The sequence below is a fragment of the Telmatherina bonti genome (assembly GCF_933228915.1).
Source record: "Telmatherina bonti genome assembly, chromosome: 12".
Taxonomy (NCBI): Eukaryota; Metazoa; Chordata; class Actinopteri; order Atheriniformes; family Telmatherinidae; genus Telmatherina; species Telmatherina bonti.
The window spans coordinates 24,873,539-24,887,215 of NC_136610.1; positions in this window are offsets into that span (position 1 = coordinate 24,873,539).

Below are 13,677 nucleotides of genomic sequence, written 5' to 3' on the forward strand. Positions count from 1 at the left end.
AGTCCAGCTGTTTCTGCCATAAGGTCTGGAGAGTGGAGGATCACAGCATTTTAAGCAGACAGCATAAAACCCTTGGAATTCAACAGCATCCTTAGGATTGTTTTGGAAACTAGATTTTTTTTTTTTATCTTATTTTATTTATTTATTTATCTATCTATTTATTTATTTATTTATTTGTTAAATCTTCTCAAATGACAAACCGATCATTTGGATAATGTGACGTTGATGACAGGAGATCGTTTTCCACTATTTCCAAATCAGAGATCAAAGGTCATTCCAGAGTCCAGAAAAGTACAAAAGATATCTGTTATGTTTTATGTTATTGGACCCCCTTGAAAACGAGATGATATTCCATAAAATAAATAAATAAACAAATTTCCCTTAATTCAGGTGCTTAGGGAGAAATAATAACCCTGTAAAAAAAATGCTTCTTTCAAACAGCAGTGATAAATGAAGCAGCAGCAAGTCAGATCATCTGTTGACATTCATCAAAACACTGAGTTTTACACTACACAAAGTCTCTCAAAGTGTTCCCCAAATCTGCACTCAAATCCTGCGAGCAACTATGTAAATATTCAGTTCTCTGATGGGGCCTGATAACATAAATCACAACTTAAACAACCTTTGTCATGATGCATATGTGTGTGTACACAACTGTTGTTACTGGTTATTTCATAACCAAAAACAAGGTAAGCAGTGAGGTAAAAGAAAAGGAAAGAGTGAACAGAAAAAAGATGACAATAACGAAAAATGAAGAGAAGAAAAGAAGGACAAAAAAAACACCAGTTAGAAAGCAAAATCAACTTCTGTCAAATTGGAAACAACTGGACAATCAGCTGCTGCTCCTGCAACGAAACAGGAGAGCTTCTGCATGAAGATAAAGCTGACCATCGTTGAGAGCACCTACAAAAAGACAGGCAAGCCAAAAAAAAAAAAAAAAAACATGAATCACAACAACAGCCAAATCAGCAGCAACACAAAATAGAGAAAAGTAAAATCTGGTGATTAAGACAACACAGTGACCAACAAGCAGGTTAGTGAAAGTGATTAATCGAGTTCACAGAATGTGATAGCGCAAACACAACTAAACCAGCCACAATGATTAGGTGTAGACCAGGGGGTCTCCATGACCCAACTAGCCCACCACAGGGACGAGAAGACAGAGGAAGGCCCCAGCCTCCACCAAGGCAGAGGCCACACCCTACACCCAACTTCAGGAGCTTAGAAGTACTTGGAATAACCCAGTATCTTTTGAAAATTTTTTATTTGTTTTGTTTGTTTGATTGCTTTTCATTTAGTTTATCAAAAATTCACCTGATACATAGCTGTTTTTAATGATTTCAGTCAGAGGTTCAAAGAATTAGAAAAACGAGAATGTCGTGTCCATTTTCCAATTAAACATATAACAAGTCTCAAAGCAAAACATTTTCTGGTCATCATATTGACTCAACCATCAACAATGTTCTGCTTGAGTCTAACAAGTTTGTACATTCTAGCAAAGCCAACTTAGTTTTTACAGTGTATGGCGATGCCTATAGTTCCCTATTTACCATTCAACAATCAATTTAACCTATCGATGTGGATGCAAAATGTTGCCAAAACACAGCAAGTGCACACTTTTCTTTTTAAGGACCATTTTCAATCCATCTGCCTTAAAACATTTTACTCTAACAGACACAAATGATAAAGAAACACTGAAGGCACTGGAAGCAGCCAGAGTATGGACCTCCTCCAGGCCATTTTATTTATTTATTTATTTATTTAAATATTTATTTGTTTGTTTGTTTGTTTGTTTGTTTGTTTGTTTATGTGTTGTTGTTGTTGTTGTTTTATTTATTTATTTATTGTGACTGTGGGCATTATTTGGCAAAATTATCTCTATCTCCCCACAGTAAAGACTCCTTTAAAAATATTCCTGGATCAGGCAGTGATCCTGATCACCCCTAAACTTTAATTACGTGTTCCTTAATCCATTTCTGAGAAATCCATCCATAACTATTTGAGTATCCTGCCAACAGACAGATAGACAGGGCATAGGTACTTCCACATGGCATAGATATAAATTTATATGAAATTATAGAACATACCAGTAACTTTGCAGCTTTGCAATGTGGTATTATTGACACTTTCCATAGAAATGTTGTCTGTATAATCTTTATATAAAACTATTTTCTGATATGATGCCCATATTGAGATTTCCATCAACTCCCAAACAGTTACAATTCACGGTTGAAAAAATTATTATCAAGATCATATTAACAACAAAAAAATAGATTATTTTCATCATCCCAGTAATGGACACTTTTTCATTTGTAAAGAAATGCCGGTAGACAGATTTTATACACAGTGAGCAGAAAAACTCAAGTGACCCCCATCTTTATGTTTGACCTTTTGACCATGTAATTCCAGCTTCAAATGACCTCTTCTGATAAGATATTTCAGAGTCACACACCGACCAATGTATGAACCGGTGCTGTTTGATGCATAGCCTCTCTAACGTGCACAATCAGCAGAAAATTATATGAACTTAAGCTTCAATCCATTTATACAAAAGAAACATTTCATGGCTCATATGTTGATGAACACACCCATCATAAAACAGTCAAAGATCAAGTTTCAACCAAATTATATTATCCTTCCATCACACCCCATTACAGCCTCATGCAAGCTTCGGCTTGGCACATTCCCCACGCGTCCTTCCTAATGAATCTTATCTCCATATCCTAAAAGCACTGGAGAGGAGCAGAGGGAAGCCAGATATAATCAGAACTACTTAGAGCTCACCATCTGCAGAGGAACTAGTCAGTAAATACAAACACATAGGCATCTGTTATAAGGAAAAAGCTCTTTTCTTGTATGTTTTAGGCACACATCTAACTGGCATACAGGTCATTAGAAATATAGCTTTCATGACTTAAACATTTTACACATTTATGCCAAGATATGGGTTGGATTCTTTGGGGCTGTCCAAATTACTCACCATTTCCTTTCCAAATTATGTCAAAGACGACAGGATTCATCAGATTTTTAAATAATAAAAGGATAAATTGACAAGAAATGACTTGTGACTTGACACACAACCACAGCTAGAGTTTCAACAGATCTGGCAGAGATAGTGGAAAAGATTGGAACTGCATAAAATATCCCACCCTTTGACACATACAATTACACATGATTATTTATGTTGATTTATGTCAACAGACATCAGTTCAGACATAAACTAGGCTGATCAGAGTGAGACTGGCAATATGAGGAGGGCCTGCCCATTAAAAAGCTCTTCATCATGATAAAAGTGAAAAAACTAAATTGAAAAAAGTATTTGAATGACTATGAAAATAAATGAAAAAAGCAATGTTCAAAAAATGTTTAAAGGCTTTCAGGAAACATGAAGAACTATCTTTCAAAACCATCTTAAAAGTTTATTAGAAAGTTTGACTCCTTGGCTTTGAGCAAAATATTAAGAATTGAGTGGTGGCTCAAGACTTTTATACACTACTGTAAATGGAAAATATTGATGTTTTTGGAAGCTCGATTCATGTTTGCCAGCCCAAAATGAAAAAACAATTCAGATAAAAAATATATATAATTCATTCATTTATCATTTGCCAATCTATTGCAGGGCCAACACAAACAACCTTTCACACTTACATTCATTCCCACAGGAGAATTTAGACTCATCAGCTATGGTGGGAGGAAGCTGGAGAACCCAGAGAAAACCCACATGTACATGGGAGAAACATGCAAACTCTGCACAGAAAGGCAGCTGTTAAAACTCCCCCCCCAGCCAAGACTCGAGTCCTGCAGCCTCATCTGTAGTGAGGCTGCAGGACTAACCACTACACCACAGTGCAGCCCAAAACAAATATTTCCCCCTGACTGAGTTTGGAAGACATGTTTGTGTTATTCACACCTTCACCTCTGATATACTGGACACCTCACGGTTATGATAATGTAATTAAATTAATTATAGTACACATCTCTGTAAGTCTAATACACATAAACATAGAGTACACAGCTGGTGCAACATCTCCCTCATGGTTCCAGCAACCTATTTCTCAACATCTGCATTAGGTTTTGTCTCTGATTAATCGATCACATCAGGTTCCTCTTGTCTTCCCCAGCATCCCTGACATTTATTATTTGTTTACCTCCAGGCAGCAGTCAGTAACAGTGTTCTTCAGTTAAGAGACCGATTGCCCTGCTGCATTAATGTTGTCATGGATTCATATCACTGGGAGACATTTTTGTCTTGTTCTGACAGTATGATACAAAGCTTTCTAAAATCCAGTCCGGTAACATGTCACAGTTTTTAAATTTCTTGTCCTACTGATACAGAATCAGTATGATGGGAGCTCATCTTGTCACATCTCATCATCCAATTTTCCTGATGCTGCTTTTTGTTATTTGCCATCATCAAAAGCCACCAGTCTTCTCTTTGCTCCTTTTGTCCTTTCCATCGGCACGTGTCCTCTCTTTCCACGTCCTTCTTTTCTTTTACTTTTACTTGCTCTTAGTGAATCCTTTTGATGCTCAGTCTCTCTCCTCTCACCTCTCATAAACCAAAACAATTATAGATACACCCTCCCGAGCTCCAACTACAAAAAAAGGGGAATATTTGCGGAAATACTGTAAAATTCTCAGGAGGCCTGCAGCTACAGGGCATGTTGCTGAACTGCTTGCAAGCATCCATGCTGCCAATATGGGTTTCTGTGAAGTGGAAAAGAAAGGTTTTCTAGAATAACACTCAATTTGCCACTTTTTAATGTCTACAAAGTGCATAAATGAGATATGTTAGTAGGTTTGAAAGACAACTAAAAGATTACAGAAAATATGAAAAGATCATATTAGATATTTCTTTAAGTTCTACTTTATATTCTAAGCAGCATATGTCAAAATAACACTCTTTCACAGCAGTAATGTGCCACCATTGTAGGAAGAATAACAGACTGAAACCCTGTTTTGTAGCAAATAAATACCCAGTGGTTCTTATTTAGATCATTTTTCACACTCATCTATCCTGTAAAAGGTTTTGGCTGTAGTCTCATGACCTTCTTGTGCCAATTTCATCTTTTGAAGTCAGGGCCTATTTTGATTTTGGGTCAGACAGACTGAGAGAGCTGAATATGTGGATATTTAAGTGAATCCCTTTTTTTTTTTCCTCAACCAAACATTTTTTTAGTTACTTGCAAGTGCAAACTATGGTGGTGCTGATTTGTCCTTATGCTGAACAGTTGGATGGATGTTCATGTTGTTTAATTCTGCGCCATTTTTTCTTGAAAACCCAAACTCATTGTGCCCAAAAGTGACATTTTATTCTCCTTTTTTAAGCTGTGATGAGTGGTTCATTAAAGCTTATGATGCTGAATTTTATGGCAAAATGAGCAAGGGTTTTGTGCTGATATTGCTGCAGAGTGGATAATAGATCAGGAGTTTTCTTTTGTCTTTATAGTATTCATGAGTTGTACAAAAAATGTTTAAAAAATTACAGTTTTGGGGTAAATGTATGAATAAAAACTTATAGACTTATTTTTTATTTGGAAATGAGTAGTCTAATATTAATTCGATTCATTTTAATTCAATTCAGCTTTATTTGTATAACGCCACTTCACAACAATGTCGTCTCAGGACACTTTACAGACACATCCATAAAAAAAACAGTTTAGAGGAAATGTGATTTTGACCAGTGAGCCCTTAGATATTTGCATGCCATTCCACACCATGCACATTGTTCAAATCTAAATACTAAAATACTGTTGATGTCAGCACGCAATCCTTTACATGCTGTGCAGCCTTTGATGATGTGAAAATTCACCACATTCAGTGCATCATAGCAGCCACGCAATTGCAAGCATGCAGGCTGATAAAATGTCATTATGGTGCTCTGGATGAAGGTGATGTGGATGCATCACTATTGTGTGTCTGTGGCTGCCATCTTTCATGTAATCCCTCTCATGCAATCTTCGCAGTAGGCCAGGGGGAACAGCACATAATCCAGAGGCATCAGAAATCTGACAGAGCATACAGAAATGTGACAGGATTACACAATCCAGCATTCATCTGTGACACAGACAAATTATCCTGCCAAAACACAAGTGAGGATGAGATGGATACTTTGAAGAAGTAGTTGACAAATGACTGAAGATAATCATTTGAATCCCAAAAGGTACAAAAGTTCTGAAAAGTTTTAAGGTGTTTATATAGCCTGTTTTTGTGTTGTTCACAAAGATCTAATGAACCCATCAACACACAGTGGGCCTTTATTTTGTTAATGAGAAATCACAGTTCAATCAAAAATACACATCAGCTTTATTGCTAACAGTGACCAACACTTGATCTAATTTATAAATAATCTCTCCCATGGATTGCTTTCAGTGCACTTGTGACAAACTGATGTTACATCCCAATAAATCTAAAACTGGTTTTCTAATAGACCATTTAGGTTTAAGTCTCCCATGTGTGTATGTTTGTTTGCACACTTCCACAGCTGTATGGAATGAGAACTATTCATGCTCACAGTTTAGTCGACATGCAGGTGTGGCTTTACATTTTGTAACCCCATGGTGCCCTTACATGAGTGTGAACACTCATGAATAATAAAATGTTCCATACTGCCTCTCCTGGAATGACTTGGATATCTTTCAGCACTGCAGCATGGGTGGATCTGTCCCTACCACTGGTTTAGTGACTCACTCAGAATGAATTAAACAGAAGAGGAGTCACTGAAAATGGCTTATAAACATTCTCATTTTCTATTCTCGGTGCATATTTGAGCAGCAGAGGGGTAACACTGGTCCCAAAGGTAATGGATCCACAGATAAAGACAGAATACTTTTGACAGCTGTGACCAGAAAGCCCCTCCCCACAATCCACCCACCTTAAAAACAATGACAGCAGCTTTTGTGCAGAGCATTGTGGGCAATTAAATTTTTTGCGTTTTTCCTATGTTTGCTTTTTTAGAAAAAAGTGACTAAAGAAGCAGCAAACTTTAATGTAAATGCTTTCAATGAACTACTTATCATCATCAGAGTAAATTACAGTTTAATATTGTTCTCACAGTGTTGGATGGTGTGCCATTAAGTCTGTCTTCCTAAATTGATCAACAAGGAGGAGAATAAAGTCTCGAAGCAACATAGGAGCTGCATCAGTGGAGCTGTCATGGGCATCAGCTGCATCAGTCCAGCTCTTATGGGATTGACCAGTTTGCACAACAGCGTAAAGAACAAGATGAGATTTAATTATCTGGGGCAGAACATAAAGTGTGATGCCAAACACATGAGCCTCTTGGAATAGGTCAAAGCTGGAGCATGAAAGGTTACAGCTGAAGTCCAGGTCCAAGCTGAAAACCAGCAGCGTAGCCTTATGGTGCTGGGTTTAAGGGCTTTCAGTATTCCACTAATGTTGATACATAAAGAAGTTAACTCAACATAAGCATAATTATTACCTGCTGTTGCTTCTATATCATCCTGTCATGACAGCTGATTAGAAGATGCCTCTACAAGTATAATATCCATCCTCTGCAAACTGAAGTTTGAGGATTGTCCAGGAAGTCATTAAAGTCCTTTAAATTTTTGTAACACAGTTGCACAAATTGCCTTATAAAAAATGATTGATAAATAATCATATAAAAATAAGCAAATAAATAAAAACTTAGGAAAGTTTTGATCTTGTTGTAACTGACCAGTGTTAGCATGATGTAAGTTAGCTAAGTAACTTTTAAATAAATCAGGCAAAGTATTAAGATACTGTATTACTGAACAAGCTAATCATCAAAAGCATGTTTATCGCAAGCATAGGATTTTACCAGACTTCCACCATTGTCACCCGTTTTATTCTGAACATATAGAGAATATAAATCTATATAAATCTCCTCTTGAAAAATCATATTAGCTCAGGACAGCTCAGCAGCCAGACTATTATTCTGCTTGCTTTAATGCTGGACAGAGCAAGTAAAAAAAAACTATACTGTATATATAGACACCCAAAACACAGACAACTAATGTCAGGGTTATGAAAGACACTGAATAAAAGTAAGTTTTTGCAGGAAAACAATGCATGCCAGTGTAATGCCCATTAAGCCTATGGATAACCATACGGTACCGGTAAGTTCTATCAGACAGGCATGCGTCCAGTACAGTCATTGTGACTCAAACTGTAGTCAACCTCTGAGCACCTTCAGGCTGCTACCCTGTCTCCAGGCAATGCTTAGCCAGAAGGACAAATGCATACATTGAGGCATATGTACAAATTTCCCAAAGGGTTTAAAGGAAAAGGAAAAGGAGGCATGAACAAAATCAGAAAACCATCTTTCTCTGTACAGAGTTCAAAGTTAGTGTATCTCATTATGTGGATGGCAAACTTTGACTCCCAAACGTCAGTGTTTTGTGTAAAAGAAACCTGAGGCACATCCTGAAAAGGACCTTATGGGATGGCTTTAATGACAAACGTTTCATTGTTAGAAAATTAAAATACTGTCATTTTGTTTTGTGCAGCAGCAACAAACAGCATCTCTTTTTAGGATCTATTGTTAAATATTTTCTGGTTTATTCATCAATTTAGTGAAAGAAAAATTGCCAGTCAGATTTATAACTCCCTTTTATCTAATATGGCTTAATTTTTACCCATACATTCGACAGTATGCAGTACATTTTGTGTCTCCATGATAAAACAATACAATTAGCAACATATTTTGCTCCCTCTGATGCATTGAAACACCCAAGTCCTCATTGATTTGTTGGGTCCTGACATAAACTGTAGCTAACATCACCTTCACAGGGTAACTTATGTGACTCATATCAGCCAATTTGCTACCTTGACCTATCTTTCAGCCCTCCTTGAAATAGAGGACAATAGTTTTTCACTTTCATTGACTCAAACTTTGCCCTGAAACCCGCTTTTAAAGATAGTAATAAATTGTATTTTCTATAGCCTGACCTCACATAACCCTCTGAGCAGGCTAGATCAAAATTAGAAAAGACCTCAAATAAATCATCAAATAAGCTGACATCTAATATGCTTTTCTACCTCATATAACATCAGATCATGTGAGACAAGTAATGTAATACCAAGGCCATGGAGACTTTAAAGTGATAACCAACAGGGAGATGATGACAAGAATATAAAGATGGGAAAAGTGACTTTTGTCCCTTAACATATCTTTGAAGTTGAACCATCATTTTTATTCTATGATACAATAAATGTTTTTGGGTTTTTTTTGTATTTGCGTGTGTGTGTGCATCTTTATATAACCATGCAAGAATCTGTGAAAAAAAGATATTCAAGAATACTTATATTGAGTGCAACATATGTAAAAACAAAATCATTTAGAAAAAAAATTAAGTGTTGGTAAATCTAAAGTTACATTACTCAGTACTTTCTGTTCAGTGTCAAGATTATTCACTCTGTAATTGCTTAAACCTTAGATTGGTTTAGTTTTTTTCTTTTTCCAAACACAACTGTACAAAGGAAAAGCCAGAAGACAATGCTATCTATTTTGACAAATGATTTATCAAACTTTACTCTTCTCTTTGTGATTCAAACCAGCTCCCTGGAGACAGAATTATCCAGACTAAAGATGACTGGAAGCTCCTGATGCCAGTGTGCCGTATGTGTGTGTATAGTATAGTACATAGTGTGCACTTACAGTAGGTTGCAAACCAGATGATGCTTTTTGCCTCGAAGCTTACTTTTCCTCAAGTTTACAGTGTGCTATTGAAAGTTTTTGTCCAACTCTCCCTATCTCTTATGGAGGCCCAAGTATTTTATTATATTCTACTCCACACATCTACAGACATTCATAAATTTCTTTTCTGTCTCTGTAGCACACACACCTCATGTCCCACAAGTGACAGTGATGTCCTCTGACAGTTCAGCTATCTATGGAGAAAGGGGAATCCCTATGAAATGAATATTACACAAACTTCACTCAGGGTTATAGGCAGGGAGCAGCCTGCCTTGCTGACGTGTTCACAGTTAACTCTCACACTGCTGAGTCTGGAGAGCATAAATATAAGAACAGAAGATCTGGAGAAAGGCAGAAGCAGAGTGTGCCAGCACGTACATGCTTGTATGAGGATAGAAGTGAAGCAGGCAGGCCTCGATGTCCTCACTTTCTTTTTATATACCAGCCGGATGGATAATCCATGTACCCTGTCAGGGTGGGACAGCTTGCAGAATATACTCTCTGTCACACACACACACATATAAACTCAATTATGCTTTTGCACACAAGAAAGTGGCGATATTTGTTGCATAAAAGCTTCTCCTTTTGTCATTAGAGCATGAAAAGAACTATTCCCTTTATAGTTGTAGAGCAAGGTCTTTGAGGGTCACAATTCTGCAGGTTTTCCATGCATCCCTGCTTCAACACACCTGACTCATATAGTCTGTCATTGACCAGAACTTTATACCCTGTTGGATCCTTTCCAAGCCAGATGTGTAGGAACAGTAATTGGCTACACCAAAAACCTGTAGGACAGTGGCCCCCAAAGACTGACTTGGACAACCCTGTTGTAGAGTATTGATTCTCATTCTTATCTATTGCTGTTGTTAAAGGACCACTACGTATATGTACTCATACACATCCTTGCTTTTGAGATCCAGCTTAGTTTCAATACCTAACTTCATCTTATCTTACCACAAACAACTTAAAACATTACTCACTGTCATAAAAAAGTGTCCTTATGATGAAGAACTTCCTTCCAAAAATTAAAACAAGACTGTGGCTAGGAGGGGTCAGGGAGCAAACAATTTGCTTCAGCTAAGTACCATTCATCTTGTCCGTTTCATTGCTTCTTCTTATGTCTAATCAGAAATGAGCAAGGAAATAAAACTTTCAGTCAATGCGGTTATAGTTACCAAACATAAATACAAATAAAAAAATATAATCCCAAAAGATAAACAAAACACATTTTTACAACTTCCAGGTCACAGGTAAACCACTGCAGGGTTTACTTTTTTTCTGTAGCATGTGAATAGTCTTCAGAAAGTTCACGGAGGCTTCTTGTCCAGAAATTCTTTCTCGTTCTTCGTCTAGGTTTGACCTGAAACTGACAGACATGGGGAAAGCTCTTCTTCTTCACAGCCATCGTGGGACAAACTGGCTGGAACATGTCACCAGTCTGGGCACAGCCTCAAGACAGAACAGACAGCATCACACTTGAGTGACCGGAGTGTGACTAACCAACCAAACAGGATATTCAATCCAGAACATATACCAGCGGGATCCCTCTTGGGTAGCTGAAGCCTGGATATGGGGATGAATATTTGGAGATCTACGCTATGTGTGAATGGCATTTGATGTACACAGGAACATCATATTAAAAAACGAGTAAATCCTGAGATCAGTCTTGGAAATGCTGTCGCAATAACTTCCAAATGAAAGAAGACACATTTAATTCATGAGCTACATAGTTTACACTCCTTTTTCTCCACTAGTTTAAATTTTGGATGATGAGGATTTTATGCAATTGATCTTACCTGCCATCAGAGTTTGTGGAACTTACCACAACTCTGGTCAGGAAAGGTTCAATGAGGTGTACGGAAAAGAGAAAGAAAGACTAGGCAAATTGTGTGTTCCCCAGAAGTAACTGGGCTGATAGCTTCAGACAGAAATTCCCCATCCCTTCCACTTCAATGCAGTAGAACCAGGCTAAAGGAGTGGGTGGCGATCACAGCCGCAGCTAAGAGGCAGAGGAATAGACTGGAAGGGAAGATGCATAAGTAAAGAGGCAGTAGAGAGGAAGACAGTGTTGAGTGCAGATGGCTGAAGGACAGAAGGAAAAACAAAGGACAGGGGGAACACATTTATTGAAGGAAAAGACAGAAGTGGTAGAACAGAGTGAAACCGGAACAGAAGAGGAGGCGATAGAGCGGAAGATGCTATTGTGAGAGATGCATGAAAGAAGAAGGTTGAAAAAGACAAAAAAAAAAAAAGGAGAGCAAAAGCTTCCCTTTGGACAAACTAAGCAAGAGGAATGACTCATCAGACCCAAGTCAAAAGGCTTTTCATTTTGTTTAACAACAAATCTTCTATGTGAAACATGGTTCAGAAGTTTTTTAAACCCCAAATATAAATTTAGAGACTAAAACAACTGGACTCTCATTATGAACAAGGAGTCCAGCAGCAGCAGCAGCAGATGGGAAAGGCCCCCACAGAGCCTTGATCTCTACATCACAAATTCAGGATTACATGATCCAGCTGAGACGGCCAAAATCCAGAGTGAAAGTTCTCCAAGATATGTAGTGACCTGCCAAATCAAACCTGCAAGTACAGAGAAATGTTGCTGTTTTTAATGGAAAAGGCTGCTTGCACCAAGTACATGTTCAATCAGTTTATCTTGGTCTTACCCAAACAAATAAATTATTAATGGCATTAAATCTGAAAACATCCCATTTCAACTTTTAAGTGCTTAATATCTTAAAATCTGTGGTGCTTAATTACTTAAAATTACACATTCCCACTGTATCATCCATAATTTTTTTTCTGGCTTTTAAATTGCATAAAGCCCCGTGTTTTGACTGCTGACTTTGTGCTCACATACAAAAAGCTGACATGGGTAGTAATACAGTGGGTAGGTCATGCTCAGACTTTGAATTTAAAAAGACTAGAAAGATGCCTACAGTACATATAATGATGTAAGAACTGACCAAATGTCTGCTCGGGCATGACTGACAGGTTTGTGTCTTGTTTGAATAACTTTGTTTTAATTCAACTTTTAAACTCAATTTCCTTTCTATATGGATGCTTTAAACTAGATTTTTCCTGACATGAAGCTTTTCCAGTTGATGACCTCTGTGACATGACAATTCCAAACTCTTACAAACAGCAGCAAATACTAAAAACAGGGTTTAAGAATCCTAATTTATAGTTAAAATAAGCAATGTGTTTTCATCCCTTTGTCACTTTCCTTCTAGATGTTCTCTGTAAGTTCACCCAGTGAAAAACAGTGACATTTGTGTTTAGTGCGCCTGGAGCAGCTGCATGCAAGTTGCTTTCTGAAATTAAGCCATTTGTGCGGCAAAGCCTAGAGGTGACACCTGGCCTTTGAATTTCAACTGTAAATGTTTTGCGAGTGTGTACAGTAACACAGTTCTGCTCATCAAGTGAAGGCACATGACAAGACATGTATGTCAAAGGTAGGTGAACAGATGTATACTGTTGTGGAAGGTAAACATGTACACCAACTGCATACCGAGAGGTTTGACTGTACATTCACATTTAATTTCCTTGTCCACTTTGATTTGATCCAAGTTTCAGGTACATATCTACTGCTCTGAAACCTTCTGGCTTTATTGTTTACTCACAAATTTGCTCCACGATATTGCTTTAAATTGCCCAATTAAAATGTTTATTTTAAAGGCTGTTATGTTGACAGTTTTGAGTGAAGCTGTACAAAATCAGGATGTTAAGGGAACTTCAAGTGTTTTGTCTTTCCATGTTCAGACCAGTCACAAGAAGATTAAATAAAGGCATTTATTACACATAACCCAGACTTATGAGAAAAAAAAATACACAAAACACAACTGTCGATAAGTAGCAAGAGCTGTCTGACTTCATTAAAATAAAAAAAACTTTTCAGACATGTCCTTATTTTATACAAAATCTACTTTTAAATCATACAATAACATAATATGAGCATGAAAAGATAATTCAGACCACAGATGGGCTGATCGTGAATG